Below are 11722 nucleotides of genomic sequence, written 5' to 3'. Positions count from 1 at the left end.
ATTCGAACCTATTCACAATGCCCAGGAAAGAGGGCAAGGTGCGTCCAAATCTGGACTTGGGAAGAAATAGAGTCCATCCGTACAGTGGTGGCCTCCCTGCATCAAAGAGATTTCCTGGCGTCCATAGACATATAGGATGCCTATCTTTATATCCCCATCATCGCAGGACATCAGCGTTTTTTTCGCTTTCCCAAAGATCATCCCTGGTTCCCACCAGGAGACTGAACTATCTGGGCCTAAGGTTGGATACATCCTGGGCAAGAGAGTTTCCCCTTGCTGGGAAACTCCAGAAGGTTCAGTCAACGATTCGGATGTTGCTGTCCGTCAATTGGCTGGGACTGATGGTGGCCTTCTTAGAGGCAGTACTGTATACCCAGTCTCATACCCGAATTCTCCTGAAGGAGATTCTTAATGGAATCAGAATTCCGATTCCCTGGACAATCGGATCCGGTTGAGCGAGCGGACCAGGAAGTCTCCGATGCTCAACCAGGGGAAGTCATTTCTTCCGATAGTATCCAGATTACCAATAAGGGTATCGGAACTGAGAGCGATCAGATTTTGTCTGATTTACTGGATCGAGCAGCTCTAGAGCAGCCCGATTCGGATCCAATCGCATATGGCCTCTTCATCCAGAGGTTTTTCCCTAGCTGTCCCTTCATTGGGACATCCCGGATGTGGATCTGTTGGCACCTTGGCCTAACAGGAAGGTGCGGAGGTTTGTAGCTCGCGCCACAATCCTCTAGCGGACGCAGCAGAAACGCTAATCGTCCCGTGGGGGCAGTATCAGCTACGGCATGCCTTCCATCCTCTCAAGTTGCTGCTGGAACTTCTTCGCAGGATAGAGGTGGAGGGAATTCCAGTTATTCTGGAAATTCCGGATTGACCTCGTCGAGCCTGGTACGCCGACTTGGCGAGGCTAGTCGCGGACGCTCCTTGGAGACTTCCTCTCAGGGAGGATTTGCGGTCTCAGGGACGGATCTTCCATCTTGCTTTACAGTCGCTGGCTTAATGGCCTGGCCATTGAGACCCAGGTACTGAAGGACAAGGGAGTGTCAGCTTCAGTTATTCCTACCTCCAGTTAAAGCAAGGAAAGCGACTTCCAGCACATGGAAGTCTTATATTGCATGGTGTGAATCTATTGGATTTCCCCCACAGACCTATTCGGTGACCCGAATTTTGGTCTGTCTGCAACAAGGGGTTGAGCAGAAACTATCCTTGAGCACGATCAAGGGTCAGGTTTTCGGCGTTAGCAATCTTCTTTCAAGAAACCTTTGGCTAATCATTCCTTGGTGCGGAATTTCATCCAGGGGGTGCGACATCTGGCTCCACCAGTGTGCGCACCCTTACCGCCTGGTATCTTAATTTAGTGTGGTCGGTTCTTCAGAAACTTCTCTTTGAAGATATTAGGGAGATTCCCTTGCTTACATTCCCAGAAGGTGGCCTTCTTGGTGGCCATTACTTCTGTACGCAGGGTGTCAGAACTGGCCGCATTATCCTGTCGTTCCCCAGATCTGGTGGTTCATAGGGATAAGGTGGTTCTTCTTCCGAATCCATCCTTCCTTCCTAAAGTGGTTTTCGTAAGACGGACTCACTTTTTGTGATCACGGATAGCCCTTGAAGGGGGTTGCCTGTGTCTGCCACGACCATATCTACATGGATCAGTCAGACGGTGGTACAGGCTTATTCTATTAAGGGTCGGAATCCTCCGTTCCCTGTTAGGGCGCACTTCACTCGAGCGCTCAGTACTTCCTGGGCCTTTCGCCATCAGGCATCAGTGGTCCAGGTATGTAAAGCGGCCACCTGGTCGTCGGTACATACCTTTACAAAATTTTATAAAATTGATGTGATGGCATCGGCGGATGCCTCATTTGGCCACAAGGTTTTGCAGGCCGCAATTTTAGGAGACCGGTGGTCTACCTCGAGGGTTTTTTTCTGTTTGAAAATTTTTTTGTTGAGTCTCATCATTAAGGATGAGCATTGTAAACTTCTAGTTGGCACCGGTTGGCCCTTCTAGATTTGGATTTGATTTCCATTTTCCCACCCCTCATTTGTGATACTGCTCTGGGACTTCCCGAAGGTGCTGTATCACCGAGGACTACATCTGTCAATGAGCGATAGAGAAAAATGGATTTTTGTAAAATCTTACCGTAAAATCCTTTTCTCTTAGCTCATTGACAGACGTAGTACCCGCCCCTCTGTTTTTGAGTTGGGTTGGGTTAAATTCTCTAAGCACTGCTTTTGTGACATAACTGATTTGCTGTGGCAGAGAGAGAGAGGATATACCCTCGGGGACTGCCCCTGGGGTGTGGCCAGAGCATTTTTCATTTCCTGTCTAGTCCTACTCCTGTGGAGGCAACATAACCCGAAGGTGCTGTATCACCGAGGACTACGTCTGTCAATGAGCTAAGAGAAAAGGATTTTACGGTAAGATTTTACAAAAATCCATTTTTACTGTATTTTGCAACATATTTTTGGTAAAAAAAAATCCCAATAAGAGTCCATTCAGACTAGCGCGACTTGTCAGGCGACCAAGTCGCCTGACAAGTCGCGGTCGGTCGCTCGCCATTGAGTAGTACAGGACCCGTTCTAATAGGAGCGACACAAGTCGCCCCGACTTAGAAAAAGGGTCCTGTACTACTTTGGGGCGACCTGGAGGCGACTTGCATTGACTTCAATTATATGAAGTCCGCGCAAGTCGCCGCGACTTCACAGGTTGCCCCCCCCAAAGTCGTGTCGCGCCAGTCTGAATGGGCTGTAAGTGTATAGTAAAACTGCTATAGGGCCGTCAGCAAGTGGGTAAAGGAGAGAACTATAGAATATGAGGACAAAGCTAAAATATCAAATTCAATTATTATCAAATCAGGCAGGCCCTTACACTACATAGTTAGTAGAGCCAAAGGAGATAGTACAATCGGATTGTATGTTGTATGGCCAACTTTAGTCTCACAAACAAGGAAGAGCATACTTTGTGCCAGTGCAATTTTCATTCCTGGTGCTGTACTGGTCAGACCTCTCAGCCCAGTAAGCGTGGCAAGAATGAGCACATTATAAACCAATAAACACAATAATGAACTATGTACATGTATTATATACTGTATAATCTCCCTGAATGACTCACCAGTAAGATACTCCAATGTTTTCTGTATTGCTCAGCACATCAGATAATTGTACTTTGCCCAATGTATGACATCAATGTGTCTAGAATTGAATATTTTCCACACTACACCACACAGAGGTACAATCACTGCATACATCCAGCCATGCAATGAAATAGTTGTGAAACGGTGGGCGTAGGCCCCTTTAGCACAGCTATTCCAATCAGATTCACCTGTCATTTTTCCAGGTGGATCGAAACAGAGGCTCCTTGTAAGTCCTCATTCACACGGGATGTACGAAAATGTACACCCATGAAAGTCCGTGTTTACCCGCATGGGGATGTACAGGTGTCCCATGCATCCCTGTGAAGGCATCCCACTGGTATCAATTAGGACATAGCAGTGCTGTTGCTCCTAATCTGTTTTGGAGCAAGTGTGTTTTTCCAATCCCAGATTGTGTGAGTTTGGGGACAAGCACTTGCACTCACATGGATGTCAGATTGTGAGCAATGGCATGCGGGTAAACACTGCCCTCCACGGTCATATACATTCGTGCGAATGAGCAGATATAAATGGACGTGCAAAAAAAAAAAAAAAAAGATTTGCATCTTTTTCCATTTTTGCTGACCTAAATGTGACAGATCTAAGGAAATAGACCTAACTTGGGTTGGTTAACCACTTGCCTACTGGGCACTTTTACCCCCTTCCTGCCCAGGCCAATTTTCAGCTTTTATTTTTTTCATACAAATATAGCTTTTGGTGGTTTTTTATCACCACTGGGTTTTTTTTTTTTTTTGCTAAAGGAACGATAAAAGCAAATTTTTCTCCTTCACTGATGTGCGCTGTTGAGGCTGCACTGATGGCCACTAATGAGGCGGCGCTGACGAGACAGCACTAATGGCCACAGATAGGGGGCACTGATGGGCACTAATAGGCGGCACTGATTGGCAGCACTGTTGGGACTGCACTGATAATTAGCACCCTGGTTATCAGTGTAGATGTCCCTTTTACACAAGCTGGTTATCGGCTCTCCTCTCCTCACGCTGTCAGCATATGAGGCCTTTCTAGAACTGTCTGGCCACACTGTAGCTGTAATTCAGCCATAGAGCTGTCGGCAAATGGTTATATTCCAGGCAGAAAAAAAATTTAAAGCAGAATTAAATCCTCCTATCCATTTCAGCCAAGGAAGCTGCCATCTTAGCTTCTGTTGGATCTTCAACTGTCATGGTGCTGCACATGTGATCGGTTATGACTCCAGACATTTGATGGTTTGACAGTTCAGTTGAGAGAAACAAGCATGTGACAGTTAGAATTTCTGGCAAGCTCGGAATGTAACTTTTTTTAAACCGTTAATCAGAGCCAAACAGTATGGATGTCACTTTTGTAATATCTATTTCTGTTAAAGTGGAACTAAACTCATTGATTTAATCATTGGGTTTAGTTCCACTTTAACAGAAATAGATGTCACAAAAGTGACATCCATACTGTTTGGCTCTGATTCAGCAGGAAATCTGTTGATGGATCTCACCTGATGGTGGAACAGAGGATGGCTGTGTGAAAGAGCCTGCAGTGTGCCTCTGATTTATCATATTAAAGCCACTGGTGGCTCAACTACAGCAGTATTTCTCAACTCCGGTCCTCAGGGCACACTAACAGGTCAGATTTTAAGTATTACCTCAGGGAGATGCAGACTAGAATACTGCAATCACTGAGCAGCAAATGATATCACCTGTGATGTATTTCAGTTTTCTTGCAAACCTGGCCTGTTAGTGTGCCCTGAGGACCAGAGATGAGAAACACTGAACTACAGTCATGGCCACCTGTGGAAACCTGTTTAGAACAAAACCTGCTATAGAGCGTCACTTGAGAGGCACATTAACAGGTAAATGATATGCAAAAAATATATTAAATACCCGTATACTTGGAAATTCACTAAAGCATTTATAACAGGTTATGGTGGTAGGTCTTTTTAACCGTATCGCTGCCAGAGCCATTTTTTGCATACGTGCATAAAAAAAAACTATTTAGGCCTAAATTTTACATAAAACCCCCAAAACATGACATATTTTCTGAAAGCAGACACCATAGAGAATATAATAGTTGTAGTTCCAATTTTTTATGTCACACAATATTACTGCAAAAGGTTTATGAAATGCAAAATTTCAATAAAAAATACACCATGGCATACAGACGCAATAAATTACCTAATTTTTGGTAAAATATAAAAGGCCAAGTTGTACCGAGTAATCCCAAGTACCGATACCCAACATTTCAAATCTTAAAGCGGTAGTATACTCCACTTGGTGATTTTTACCTACAGGTAAGTCTAAATTAAGGCTTACCTGTAGGTAAAATGTATATCTCCTAAACCTGCACAGTTTAGGAGATATTCAGCCTGCATTAGGCCGCTGACACCAGCAGCGCATGCGCTCTGAAGCTCCGGCGTATCTTCCCAGAACTTCAGCGCTCCTTGTCGGAACAGAGTGAGCCCCGGTTCACACTTCTGCGAGTGCCGGGTTCGCATGTAATGTCAGCTGTGCGGTGCGAGTTTAGCCATACAGTTTGTATGGCTAAATTCACATCGCATCCGGAGCAAACACGCACAGGAGGCATTTTTGCAGCCGCATCAGGATCGGATCGCACAGCGGTTCACACTTGTGCGATCCGCTCCTGTGCGAACTGCACGATCGCACTGCGATATGCGATCAAACTGGGGGTGTCATTAAGATTACATTGACACCCCCAGCGTATCGCATATGGCAGTGTGAACTGCTGGGGGTGCGTGTGCGATGCGGGAACAGGCTGCGAATTCGCAGCCTTCCCGCATCGCATAAATGTGAACCGAGCCAAAGGCCATTGCGGCTCCGGCCACTTACAGCGCCAGAGCCCGCAAACCCAGAAGAAACGCAGAGGGAACATGTCAGCTCCCTCAGCGGTGACTGGGTGTCATTGTGGGGGCTTCGCTCTAAGGTAAGTATTTCATATTGTGCTAGTATGTGATGCATACTAGCACATTATGCTATTGTCTTGCAGGTTTATTTTGTTTTTTTCCAGCGGTTTACTACGGCTTTAAATTTGTGTGAGCCCATAAAATGGCAACAAACTTCAGTACCCCAAATTTTCCATAGGCGACACTTTAAAAGCCCCCTATAAACATAATTTTTGCGTTAAACCGCAATCAACCTTTTCATGCACAGGCACCCCCAACGCGTGCGTTAGGTTCGTACATGCATATATGTGGGGGCCTCAAAAATGTTTTGGGGTTGAATTTTATGTGCTTGGGTGTATATTCAATTATTTACAATTTAACTTTTTTTTTTCCCTCCCATCAAATGAGGACTACATTTGTGATGATTTCTTGGTGACAGGTTGTCTTTAATAACACATCCAGGATCTAAAAGACCCTGCATGTCTCCCTTATGCTCCACTGAATGTAATGCAATGCAGTACATTCTTTATGGGCCATGCTAGCCAGGGACAGACGGACCCGGAAGTGATGTCAATCATGTCGTTTTTCCAGGTCAGTAACAATACGAGGAGGAGAGAAGACTTGTGTCCCCTCCGCTCCTTCCTCTCTACCTGGCAGCACCCGCTATGTCTGTCCCAGGTTCGCAGAAGGTCAAGCATAGCCTGGGATACATGACGGGGGGGGGGGGTTGCTATTGCTGGGGAGGGCGGAAGCAACCTGACAGGAAACCATATGTGTCAGTTTCGACAACTGTACTGACACGTACAATAAATTCAAGTAGCTCTTACTTCGGGCCACTTTAACAACCTGTTGCTATGGTACCAACAGACATCTAAAAAATGACTGCCAGATCACAGATAAAGAAACTGACGGTAATTATGACCTGCCCTGAGCTGGCGTACTGAGAGATGCCAGTGCTCAGAGTTGGGCATCTCAGTGCTGGAAAGCGGTCATGAATGTGTAGCTTCCCGCACTGGGCTCATGGTTGCTAGGACGCCGGCGGCTGCCAGCTTCCTGCCGACCGATGACTCAACCCTGGCACCATTCAGCTACCAGCTAAGAAAGGCTGAATGTAAACGAAGTGGTGGGGATGCTTGGTGACATTATTGCCCCAATATTGTAGCACTCATACCTGAGCAACGATGAGTGACACAGGAATACAAAATAACTCCCAAGTGATTTCGCCCGCCAAATGAATTCCAACATCAGTAATAGTGATGGGCTCGGGTGTGTTCGGATTGCGCCCCCCAGGAAGCCGACACTGCACACCGCCAATCATCTGTATATGTGCAACTGCCAGTCGGGAAATGCCTCACTGCCTATGATTGGCACAGTGATTGGCAGCTTGGATCTGAACACGTCTGAGCCCATCAGTAATCAGTAAATAATTCTAAGCACAAAAAAACAAATCTGGATGGGACTTTCAAGATCATCATATATAAATAACTGTATGAATATATACTAAATTGTCAAAAGTATTGGGACGCCCGCCTTTACACACACACAAATTTTAATGGCATCCCAGTCTTAGTTTGTAGGGTTCAATATTGAGTTGGCCCACCCTTTGCAGCTATAACAGCTTCAACTCCTCTGGGAAGTCTATCCACAAGGTTTAGGAGTGTGTCTATGGGAATGTTTGACCATTCTTCCAGAAGCGCATTTGTGAGATCAGGCACTGATGTTGGATGAGAAGGCACGCAGTCTCTGCTCTAATTCATCCCAAAGGTGTTCTATTGGGTTAAGGTCAGGACTCTGTGCAGGCCAGTCAAGTTCCTCCACCCCAAACTCACTCATCCATGTCTTTATGAACCTTGTGTTTTTTTAAGGCGTCCGGTCATCATGCATAGGACAGCTCCTTTCACTTGAATAGGCTGCACTACACGTGACAAACACACCAAAGAAGCCCCATAATCTTTTTTGGAACAGAGTGGTGCGGTCTTTCATTGTGCGTTTGTAGCATGTGACAAAACACACATCTGTTACCTGCGCTTGGGGTGCTTATAACCATAATTGCCATGCAAAATGGCAAAGGAAACATTAACCACTTCAAGACCACAATACGTATATATACATTGCGGCTTTGAAGTGGTCTACCGAGATTATGGCTGAAGATATCAGCCATAACCCCCCCCCCCCCCCCCCCAGCATCTTTTTTTACAGTTGGCACCTGGCTTTCTCATGATACTGTTCTGAGCGACTCGAGCCACTGGAAAGCTTTCTGAAGCGTCGGCGGGAGGGCTCTCCACCACCGCTCACCGGTGTTTCTTGGGCTTACTGTTTCCGCCTCTTTGCCCAAGAAATAATCTGACCGTGCGGGCGGCTAGTCCCAGAGGCAATCAAAGAGTAGATACTCTTTGATCGCCCCTATGGTCTTGGAGGACCAGAGCAACGTTATGATGTCAATTCTGGTCCAGGCTGAAAGTAAATACATTTTTTTTATTTTTATTTATTTTTTATCTTTTGCTTTTAACCACTTAAGGACTGCCCCACGTACATTTACTGCGGCAGGGCAGCACTTAATCGTAAAATCACGTACCTGTACATGGTTTTGTAAAAGGGCGCTGGGAGCCGCACTATCGCTGTGATTGGACACGGCGTAAGACAATCAGCAGATCTGGCAGCCACGATGGCAGTCGGCCACCCGCGATCGTTGAGGAGAATGACAGAGCGGCGGTCTGCCTATGTAAACAAGGCAGACCGTTATTCTGTCAGACAGGAAGGAGAGATCTTGTGCTCCTACTAACAAGGAACACAGATCTTTCTCTTCCTGCAGGCAGTCCATTCCTCCCTACAGTTAGAAAGCACTCCCTAGGAGCACGCTTAACCCCTTGATCGCCCCTGATGTTAACCCCTTCCCTGCCAGTGTACAGTACAGTAACATACATACAGTAACAGTGCACATTTTTAGCACTGATCACTGTATTGGTGTCACTGGTCCCCAAAAAGTTTGTGTCAGCTTTGTCGGCCGCAATGTCGCAGTCCCGCTAAAAATTGCTGATCGCCGCCATTACTAATAATAACAATTAAAAAAATAAAATACTCTTTTTGAGATTTTTTTTTATCAAAAATATGTAGCAAAATACTTATTGGTCCAAACTGATAAAGAAATTTGATTTTTTTAAATTGTTTTATTGGATGTGTCTTATAGCAGAAAGTAAAAAAAAAAAAAATATATATATATATATATATATATATTTTTTTTTTTTTAAATCGCAGAGGGGATCAAATATCACCAAAAGAAAGCTCTATTTGTGGGAGAAATAAAGGACACCCATTTTATTTGGGTACAGCATCGCATGACCACGCAATTGTTAGTTAAAGCAATGCAATGGCCGGGTCATTAAGGGGGTAAAACCTTCCGGAGCTGAAGTGGTTAAAGATAAGAGCTCATGCACACAGGGCGTTTTTACCACTGCTTTTAGTAGCGTCAGGCATTTTTTTTTTTACAGCCTCTGAACTCTCCTTCATGTTAGCCTAGGTACACACATGTACACACATAAACTTTCAGGAGAGTTTGGAGTCTTAGACCCCTTTCACACGGGCGATGCGATCCGCCTGTCAGTTTTTCAGACGGACCTGATCGGATGCTCCATGCATCCCTATGAGGCAGCGGAGACATCTCGCTGCTATCTGATCCTGTCCGTGAAATCCGAATGGATGAAAACCCTATTTTCCATCCGTCTGGAGGATCGGATGAGAACAGACAGGTGGTCCGTTCTCATCCGATCTCCCCATAGAGGACAGCGGGGGATCTGACAGCTCCGTCTCTGCCCACAGCACGGAGACAGAGCTGTCATCCGCCTGCACAGCGAATCGATCCCCCGTTGAGCAGAACGGACTCTGTCAGGCGGTGCGCCCGTGTGAAAGGGGCCTTAAGCGTCTAGGGGGGCGATACAAAAAAAAAAAAACACTGCCAGTGCATCCAGGAGCAGCGGCTGTTTGGCTGCAAAAACGCAAAATGCCAAAAAAACGCCGCTAAACATGGCTAAATGCTGTAACAAGCTTTTAGCCGCGTTTAGCGTTTTTACATTTTAGAGAGTGTGCTTACTGTAAAAATGCTAATGTGGGAAAACGCATATAAATGCTTTTCAAAAACACAGCTAGAAGTGCATTTTTTAATGCTGCTTTTTCCAGACAGCAGCGCTGGCGGTTTTTAAATGTCCTGTGTGCATGAGCCCTAATGGAGAGATTTGGAGTCTTTTTGACCCCAGATCTCTCCATAAAGAGGAGCTGTCATGCCCTATTCCTATTACAAGGGATGTTTACATTCCTTGTAATAGGAATAAAAGTGATAAAAATAAATAAATAAAAATACTAAAATAAATAAAGGGACAGTGTAAGACCCTGTTCACATTAGGTCGCTCCGACTTCGGGGGCGACCTGTGAAGTCACGTGCAGCGCGACTTGCACGGACTTCATATAATTGAAGTCAATGCAAGTCGCCTTCAGGCCCCCCCGAAGTAGTACAGGACCCTTTTTCTAAGTCGGAGCGACTTGTGTCGCTCCTATTAGAACGGGTCCTGTGCTATTCAATGGACCCGACGGTGCGTGACTTGCCAGGCTGACCAAGTCGCCTGGCAAGTCATAATAGTGTGAACCGGCTCTAAGGGTCCTTTCACACGGGGCGGACCATTTTTTGATCTGCTCTGGGACTTTTTTTTTTTACGGACACAAGTGTCATCCGGTCCATATGTCCGTTTATCATCCCATCCATTTAGGGATGATAAACTTAGATAATGCATGTCAATGGGATTGCGGATGTCAGCGGATGACACCGCTGACATCCGTTTTTGCGTCCGTTCCGTTTTTTTAAACAGAAGAAAAATAGGGTTTTATTCCGTTCCAAAAAACTGAACTGATCGGAAAGGACGCAACATGGATGTCAGTGGATGACCATCCGCAATCCCATTGACATGCATTATGTCCATTTTTCACCCACAAAAAAAATAGGATGAAAAATTGACATAAGGTGCGCCCGTGTGAAAGGACTCTGTAATTTTTTACAAGCACCCCCATCCCTCAGTGCTTACCCGCAGAAGTGAACGCATACAGAAGCTGCGCCTGCATATGTAAACGGTATTCGCACCACGCATGTGAGGTATCGCCGCGAACATTAGAGTGAGAGCAATAGTTCTAGGGCGAGCCTTCCTCTGTATCTCTAAACAGCCAACCTGTAAAGGCACTTAAACATCGCCAATGGAGATTTTTAAGTACCGTAGTTTGTTGCCATTCTATGAGTGTGAAGTGTTAGGTATCCATTTACTCGGCGCAACATCAACTTTAATTTTTTTTTTAACCGCTTGCCGACCGCCGCACGACTATTTACTGTGGCAGTCAGCCCCGTACAGACAAACTGACGTAGGGCTACGTCGCTCGCCTACGAGCCTCTAGGGAGCGAGCTCCTACTCCTGCTCGTTCACTTACATCCCCGCGCGAGTGACCGGCGGCTCCGATGTCCGCCGGCCACTCGCAATCTCCCGCTGGAGAGAGAGAAAGGCAGACGGCTGATGTAAACAAAGCCACCTGTCATTCTCCCTGATCTAACTGCAGAGACTGTATGATCCTGCTATGTAGGATCGTATGTCTCTGTGGTTATATCACAAGCCACGCCCCCCCACAGTTAGAATCACGCCCCTAGGGATACATTTAACCCACTGAT

The sequence above is a fragment of the Pelophylax lessonae genome, assembly GCF_965119305.1.
Source record: "Pelophylax lessonae genome assembly, chromosome: 6".
Taxonomy (NCBI): Eukaryota; Metazoa; Chordata; class Amphibia; order Anura; family Ranidae; genus Pelophylax; species Pelophylax lessonae.
The sequence above is the reverse complement of the archived record's forward strand: the minus strand, read 5'-3'. Positions refer to the sequence as shown.